This window comes from Macaca mulatta, chromosome 12, assembly GCF_049350105.2.
Source record: "Macaca mulatta isolate MMU2019108-1 chromosome 12, T2T-MMU8v2.0, whole genome shotgun sequence".
Taxonomy (NCBI): Eukaryota; Metazoa; Chordata; class Mammalia; order Primates; family Cercopithecidae; genus Macaca; species Macaca mulatta.
The window spans coordinates 89,407,372-89,416,485 of NC_133417.1; the positions used below are offsets into that span (position 1 = coordinate 89,407,372).

Consider the following 9,114-nt stretch of genomic DNA (forward strand, 5'->3'; position numbering starts at 1 on the left):
ATCATTTCTTTGCATTGGGCATATGCAGTATCCTCCCAGGTATTTGAAAGTATGCAATATGTTATTGTGAACTATAGTTATCCTACAATGCTATAGAACATTAAAAATTATTCCTCCTACTTAACTGTAATTTTGTATCCTTTAGCAAATCTCTCTTTTCTCCTTCTCCCTATCCTTCCCAGCCTCTAGTATCCTCTGTTCAAATTTTTACTTCTGTGAGATCAACTATTTTTACCTTCTGTATCTGAGTGAAAATCTGCAATATTTAACTCTCTACTCCTCGCTTATTTCATTTAACATGAGGACCTCTAGTTCTGCCTACTTGCCACAAATGACAAGATTTCATTATTTTCATTATTTTTTATGAATGAGTATAATGTACATACTCATAACAATATGAGTATAAAGAACATGTACATACCACATATACTTCATCCATTTATCTGTTGTTGGACATTTACGTTAATTTCATATCTGGGCTATAGTGAATAGTGATGCAATAAACATGGAGGTTAAGATGTCTTTCCAATACTCATTTCTTTTTCTCTGGATAAATGCCCAGGAGTGGGATTGCTGAATCATATGATAGCTGCATTTATAGTTTTATGAGGAACCTCCATACTGTTCTCCACAGCTGCTGTGCTGGTTTGCGTTCACACCAACAATGTATAAGAGTTTCCTTTTCTCTGCATCCTTGCTAGCATTTATTATTTTTTTGTCTTTATTTGATAATAACTATCTTAATTGGGATGAAATGATACCTCATTGTGATTTTGATTTGCATTTTCCTGGTGATTAGTGATGTTGAGCATTTTAAAAATATATATTTTGGGGCATTTCTATGTCTTCTTCTGAGAACAGTGTGTTCAAAGTATTTGTCCATTTTTTAATCGAATTGTTTGATTTTTGCTGTTGAGATGTTTGAATTTCTTGTGTAGTCTGGATATTAATCCCCTGTTGGATAAACAGTTTGCAAATCTTTTCTCCCATTTTGTAGGTTGCCTTTTCACTCTGTTGATTGTTCCCGTTGTTGTGCAGAAGCTTTTTAGTTTTATATAATCCTTTTTGGGTTTTTTTTTTTTTTTTGCTTTTGTTGACCATACTTTTGAGGCCTTTTTTATAAAACCTTTTACCTGAGCAATGCCCTAAAGCATTTCCTCATGTCAAAAAACCAGAAAAATTTCAAATAAACAGCATAACAATACACTTCAAAGAACCAGAACAACAAAAACAAACCAAACACAAAATTAGTAGGAGGAAAGAAATAAGATCAGAGCAGAAATAAATGAAATTGAGACTAGAAATGTGCAGACGATTAACAGAACAAAAATTTGATTTTTTAAAGATAATATTAACAAATAGTTTTTTAGACTACCTAAGAAAAAAAGAAAAACCCCAAATAATTAAAATCAGAAATGAAAAAACGGTGTCACAACAAAATTACAAATGTTAGAGACTACCATGAACAGCATACACAAATAAATGTGAAAACCTAGAGGAAACAAATTCCTGTACACATACAATCTACCTAGATTTAACCAAGAAGAAGTAGAAAATGTAAAGAGACCCATAAGAAGTAATGAGACTGAATTAGTAATACGAAGTCTCTCAACAAAGAAAATTGCAGGACTGTTCATCCTCATGGACAGGAAGAATCAATATCATGAAAATGGCCATACTGCTCAAAGTAATTTACAGAGTCAATGCTATTCCCATTAAACTACTATTGACATTCTTCACAGAATTAGAAAAATAAATAAATTCATATGAAACAAAAAAACAGCCCAAATAGCCAAGACAAACCTAAGTAAAAAAAACAAAGCTAGAGGCATTACACTACATGAGTTCAAACTATACCACAAAGCTACAGTAACCAAAACAGCATGGTACTAGTACAAAAACAGACACATAGACCAATGGAACATAATAGAGAACTCAGAAATAAGACTGCACATCTACAGCCATCTGATCTGCAACAAACCTGACAAAAACGAGCAATAGGGAAAGGATTTCCCATTTAATAAATGGTGCTGGGACAACTCACTAACCATATGCAGAAAATTTAAACTGGTTCTTATACCATATACAAAAACTAACTCAGGGTGGATTAAAGACTTAAATGTAAAACCCGAAACTATAAATACCCTAGAAAAAAAATCTAGGCAATACGTTTCAGGACATAGGCCTGGGCAAAGATTTCATGAGGAAAACATCAAAAGCAATTGCAACAAAAGAAAAATTTGAGAAATGGGATCTAATTAAACTAAAGAGCTTGTGCACAGCAAAATGAACTATCACCAGAGTGAAGAGTGAACAGACAACCTACCAAGTGGGAGAGAATTTTTGCAATCTATCCATCTGACAAAGGTCTAATATCCAGAGTCTACAAGGAAATTAAACAAATGCACAAGAAAAAAACAACCCGATGACAAAGGCCATAAACAGGCACTTCTCAAAAAGAAAACATTCATGAAGCCAACAAACATATGAAAAAAAAAAGCTCAACATCACTGATCTTTAGAGAAATGCAAATCAAACCCACAATGAGATACCATCTCATGCCAGTCAGAATGACAGTTATTAAAACGTCCAGAAACAACACATGTTGGCAAGGTTATGAAGAAAAAGGAACACTTTTACACTGTTGGTGGGAGTGTAAATTAGTTCAACCATTGTGGAAGAGAGTGATGATTCCTAAAGATCTAAGACCAAAATTATTTGACCCAGCAACCCCATTACTGGGTATATACCCAAAGGTATAAAGATTATTCCATTATAAAGAAACAAGCACATGTATGTTCCCTGCAGCACTCTTCACAATAGCAAGACATGGAACCAACCCAAATGCTCATCAATGATAGACTAGATAAAGAAAATGTGGTACATAAACACTGTGAAACACTATGCAGCCATAAAAAGTAATGAGAACATGTCCTTTGCAGGAACATGGATGGAGTTGGATGCCATTATCCTCAGAAAACTAACACAGGAACAGGAAACCAAACACCTCATATTCTCACTTATAAGTGGGAGCTGAATAAAGAGAACATGTGGACACATGGGGGGAACAACACCCTCTGGGGTCTGTTGGGTGCTGGGGGAGTGAGAGCATAAGGAAGAATAGCTAATGGATGCTGGGCTTAATACATGGATAATGGGATGATCTGTGCAGCAAACCACCATGGCACACATTTGCCTATGTAGCAAACCTACACGTTCTGTACAGTACCCCTGAACTTAAAGTAAAAGGTGAAGAATAAAAGAAAAGAAAGGAAAATTCCTGGACTGGATAGCTTTACTGCTGGATTCTAATGAATCGTTTAAAAGTTCTTAATACCAATTCTTCTCAAATTATTCAAAAAATTTGAAGCAGAGGGAGCTCTTCCTAACTTATCTACAAGGCTAGCCAGCCTTGATACCAAAACCAGAGAAGGAACTAACATAAAAATGAAACTACAGGCCAATATCCCTGATGAACGTAGATGCAAATATCCTTAACAAAATACCAGTAAGCTGAATAAAACAATACATCAAAAATAACACATCATGATCAAGTGGGATTTAACTCAAGAATGCAAGAATGGTTCAACATGGACAAATTAATAAACGTGATACATCACTTCAAGAAAATTAAGGACAAAATGTAATATGATAATCTTAGTAGATGCAGAAAAAGCGTTTGATAAAATTCAACATCCCTTTATGATAAAAACTCTCAATAAATTAGGTATGAATGGAAAGTACTTCAACACAATAAAGGCCATATATGACAAACCCACAACTCGTATCATACTGAATGGGGAAAAACTGAAAGCTTTTCCTCTAAGAACTGAGGCAAGACAAGGGTGCCCACTCTCGCTACTCTTATTCAACACAGCAATGAAGTCCTAGCCAGAACAATTAGGCAAGAGAAAGAAATAAAGGACATCCAAATGGGAAGAGAGGAGGTCAAATGGTCTGTGTTTGAAGGTGACATGATGTTATGTATAGGAAAGCCTAGATTCTGGTAAAAGTTTTTTAAATATGTATTTATGGATATATAGAACACATATATAATGTCATGTATGTATGCATGTGCCCATGTATATATCCCCCCATATATAAACACATGCATGTGCATGTGAAGGAAGCTATGTACTTATACTTTACCAGATGCTTTCTTCACTCTAGCACATAAGGCATGTGTAAAAATACTACACTGCATGGGGAGATAAGAAATTTTCAAAATTTAATAACAAGAGAGAGTTTTAGACACAAAACTGTGTATAGTAATGGTAAAAAGGCCTATAGGCATCAGAGCAAGGCCTCTAATAAAGACAGTGTACTGTTAAATACTTATGATGTTGCAATTAAAATTGTATGTATTTGTACACATCATATTTTCCAAATCTGTTCAAATATATTCACCAAAATATAATCATAAATGCTTATTTTAAACAAACCAGTAGGAGTATTATAATGGTGCTTTAATGTACATGGATAATTGCGTAAGATGTTGTACTTGAATTTATAGTCTTCAACAGTTTTGTACAGCCCTGATTTTCATTCGGCTGAAATCAGATAACCACAGGTCTTACCACATTAGGTTTACTACTTCAAACAACGTTGATATAGTTCCTTGCGCTTATTTTATACATTTATTTATTTTCATTTTCTTCTCTGGCTCACACTAGAAAGTATATTAAGGCCAAGGGCTATGTATTATCAATTGCTGTAATTTTCATAGCAACTGATACATTAAATGCTTAATGAGTAAATGTCAAAGGAAAGAGGTATTTAGGTTCATATCAATACAATAATGGTTTCAATTTTTTTATCTTCTTTCCTCCAATTCTTCACATATTTGAATTAACAAGTAAATTATGACTTTTATTTTTGTATTAATATACTATTCAAACTAAAGCAAACTCCCACAAGATACCTGTACCATGGGTAAGTAAGTAGATATTACCGTGGGTAGTATGTAGATATGTAGTATATAATTTTATTTCTGTCATTTTAAGGTAATCTAATAAATCTTTGTTGAGTATGGAACAGAAGCAAAAGAATAAGGTTAGTTCCCAGTATTATTCACAGAAAAATAAACATATATAAGCATTTCTGATAAATTGTTTTATCTAAAAATCTTCAAAATTGGCAATTTTTTCAATGTAACCATGTTTTAAACACTCAGTACAAAATTAAACACATAATATGTCAATTTAGTAGCTTATTTTCTGTCACGATAGTTAAGTTTGAAAATTGTGGTGCAAACAAAGGGTATTAGTACTGCATTATGTATATTTCCAGTGTGTGAAAGAGAAAACATCTCATTGAGTCCCTGCATTCTTAGCAGTAACTGTGTATAATAGACACGGAGGCCCACATGTTTTTGATAGCACACTTACCAGAGTAAAATTGTACATTAAAAACATGGCTGTGGATGTAATTGATTTCATGAGCTAACCTACCTTCAATTCTAAATGCCAAACTGTCCACCGAAGCTACAATTAACCAGCTATAAAACAGAAGCAAAGTTCTATCAGGAGAACTCCTTTAAAATGTCACTTTAAAATTTTATTTTGCAAGATAATTCCTCCCTTGAATTGTCAAAAGCAGTGTTTTCCAAGAAGGATTTATGTTTCTGTATATTCTTAACGTTTCCTTCTCTTATAGATATTCAAAGTTATAATTTCAGGTTTGCTTTGTTGCTGTTAATGTTGTTTTTCATGTATAAGATTTCAGCTTAACTTTTCAAGACAGGGAACATGATAGTCAATATGAAGAGAATAATCAGTTTCTAAGAAAGGTGGCATCCCCCAAAATTCCACAATTTTGGCATCCCCCAAAATTGACAGTGGGCTGCACCCACTGTCAAAACCAGTCCCAATGAGATGAACCAGGTACCTCAGTTGGAGATGAAGAAATCACCCCTCTTCTGTGTCAATCACGGTGGGACTGGAGCTTGTGTCTATCTCATGTAGACCGGAGCTGTTCATATTCGGCCATCTTGGAGCCTCGGGAGGGCATTTTTGATCATTTAGTTTTTTTTTTTTTAAATTTATTTGTTTATTATTATTATTATACTTTAAGTTATAGGGTACATGTGCATAATGTGCAGGTTTGTTACATATGTATACTTGTGCCATGTTGCTGTGCTGCACCCATCAACTCGTCAGCACCCATCAACTCGTCATTTACATCAGGTATAACTCCCAATGCAATCCCTCCCCCCTCCCCCCTCCCCATGATAGGCCCCGGTGTGTGATGTTCCCCTTCCCGAGTCCAAGTGATCTCATTGTTCAGTTCCCATCTATGAGTGAGATCATGCGGTGTTTGGTTTTCTGTTCTTGTGATAGTTTGCTAAGAATGATGGTTTCCAGCTGCATCCATGTTCCTACAAAGGACACAAACTCATCCTTTTTTATGGCTGCATAGTATTCCATGGTGTATATGTGCCACATTTTCTTAATCCAGTCTGTCACTGATGGACATTTGGGTTGATTCCAAGTCTTTGCTATTGTGAATAGTGCTGCAATAAACATACGTGTGCATGTGTCTTTATAGCAGCATGATTTATAATCCTTTGGGTATATCCCCAGTAATGGGATGGCTGGGTCATATGGTACATCTAGTTCTAGATCCTTGAGGAATCGCCATACTGTTTTCCATCATGGTTGAACTAGTTTACAATCCCACCAACAGTGTAAAAGTGTTCCTATTTCTCCACATCCTCTCCAGCACCTGTTGTTTCCTGACTTTTTAATGATCGCCATTCTAACTGGTGTGAGATGGTATCTCATTGTGGTTTTGATTTGCATTTCTCTGATGGCCAGTGATGATGAGCATTTTTTCATGTGTCTGTTGGCTGTATGAATGTCTTCTTTTGAGAAATGTCTAAAAATATGGAACGCTTCATGAATTTGCGTGTCATCCTTGTGCAGGGGCCATGCTAATCTTCTCTGTATCGTTCCAATTTTAGTATATGTGCTGCTGAAGCGAGCACGATCATTTAGTTTTTAAAATTGATTACATGTGTATAGCATTTTATTTTGTATCCTCATTGTCCCAGTGTTTACTGTTTTAAAATGTCTTGCTTTCTTTCGGATTGATTTTTCATCAATCCATTTTCCAAAACATTCTATGCAAGTTTTACACTGTTTCTATACTTTATAGCTACTCTGTGAATTTTAATGCACATATTTAACAAAACAATAACTAAACTTTTTCCATATTTTCATCTTTTGCTGTAGTCAGAAAATTATCTTTGAAGGTTTAAATTCAGTTGCCCTCTCCTTATTATATTATTATTATTTGTGGAGTACATTAGAACTGTCTTTTTAAAAACACAAATTAGACAATATTATAATTACCTCATGTAGTCATTATATCTATATATTGTTTCACATGGCCTACCATTCTTAGAGTTCACCATTTTTTCTTGTGTATGAAGCCTTCATTCTTCCCAAAGTTATTCTTTACATCTGTGGGTAAAAACCTACTCTTTATCTGAGTATATCTTTATTTCATACTTATTATTGAATGTTAATGCAGCAGACTAAAGAATTCTAAGTTGACAATCTTACTACTCTGAGGATATTTATCCTACTATCTTCTGGTTTACACTGGTGATATAAAGACATTAGCTATCATTTCTAAATAGATGAAATATACTTTTATTTTTTGTTTTACTTTGTGTTTGGAGCACTGCGGTTTCAGTTTGATCAACCTGGATGCAGCTTTATTTTTACTCATTATGTTTGATAGTTATTTTCAAATCTGAGGATTAATTTATTTCATCAATTCTGAAACATTTTTCTATTTTTTAAACATCACTCCTTCCCTGATGTCTCCACTTCCTCCTGAAATTCATTTAAATGTAATTTGCACATTTTCCACAGTCCTTTATGTGTCTTATTCTCTTTTTCACATATTCCATCTCTTCATTTATCTTGTCTGCATTCTGAATATTCTCATCAATTCTGTTTTAGTTTATTCTTCAGATGTCTCTAACTTGCTGTTTACCCAATGCACTCATTGTCTAATTTCAGTTGTTATTTTAAAATTTAATATGTATCGATATTTTATATTCTATAGCTGATATAATATATGTGATATGTGTTGCTCTGATTCTTCTCATATGTGTTCTGATTCTTTGAGCTCAGGGTCATTGACAGTTTATCTACAGGAATTTTTAGAAGCCTGCATTCAATGTGGATTCCATCAAACAAAATGTGTATTTCTTTTTCCAGGTACATGAGCATATATTATCAACCTGAGATTAATTGATTAAATTATTAAATGATTAAATTAATTGATTAAATTACCCATATGAGATTGTCATATGGGTAACAGATCTTACCCATATGAGAATCTCAATGAAATACAAATGTGTAGTTAAACATTTGGGAGGGGCATCTGGTTTTATTTCATAAATCTGGAATCTAGACTAGAAAAGACGGGAAAAATGTCTTTCTTTTTTGGAACCATTTTTATTTTTCTTTACTTCACTCTTCATAGAGTATTGGCTTTTTATAATCTAAATTGTTGCCTGGTGTGTCCTGTCTCCTATGTCATAAATGTGGTTCCTAAAAATCAAAGTGCTAGGCTGCTAGGGATCTACACATATCCCTAATGAAACTGCTGGCTTTAGTCTTCAGTTTATTTATGTGTTCTCATAATTTGCCAGCTCAGGTATTAATTTAAAAATTTCTTGAAACATGTCTTAGAAATATATTTAGGTATTTTGTGCTTGGTGCTTTTACTCAGAATATGTATATTAGTAATTAGAATAAATATGAATATATTCTAACAAAGTGACACAAAACACCCTGGCTAAGAGAACAAGGATATTTATTCTCTCCTTCATCCCAAGAATGTGAATGAAGATTCCAGGTTGGGGTGGGGGAGTGTGCACATCTCTGTTCCAGTGATCGTCAGAGACTCAGTTTCCCGGCTTTTTGTTGCTCTGCCATTACCTAGGGTATCATTTACTTAGGTTGAGGATGAGTAAAAGGCAGGTCAGGTTTCCAGCTGGCATGATGAGGATGACAGAGAATGTCAAGTGTTGCAGCAGTTCCCTTGTAAGTGAAAGAGACAGAAATCGTACTGAGCACTGCATGTGGCCAAATCCAG

At 34.3% G+C, this 9,114-nt stretch overlaps 1 non-coding gene across 1 annotated transcript; it reads right to left on the reverse strand.

Annotated features, from left to right (window-relative positions):
- Nucleotides 1-6,878: 6,878 nt before the first annotated feature.
- On the reverse strand, nucleotides 6,879-6,985 carry LOC114671681 (U6 spliceosomal RNA). Its single transcript, XR_003721698.2, has one exon. It is a non-coding gene; the product is annotated as a U6 spliceosomal RNA (small nuclear RNA).
- Nucleotides 6,986-9,114: the final 2,129 nt, after the last annotated feature.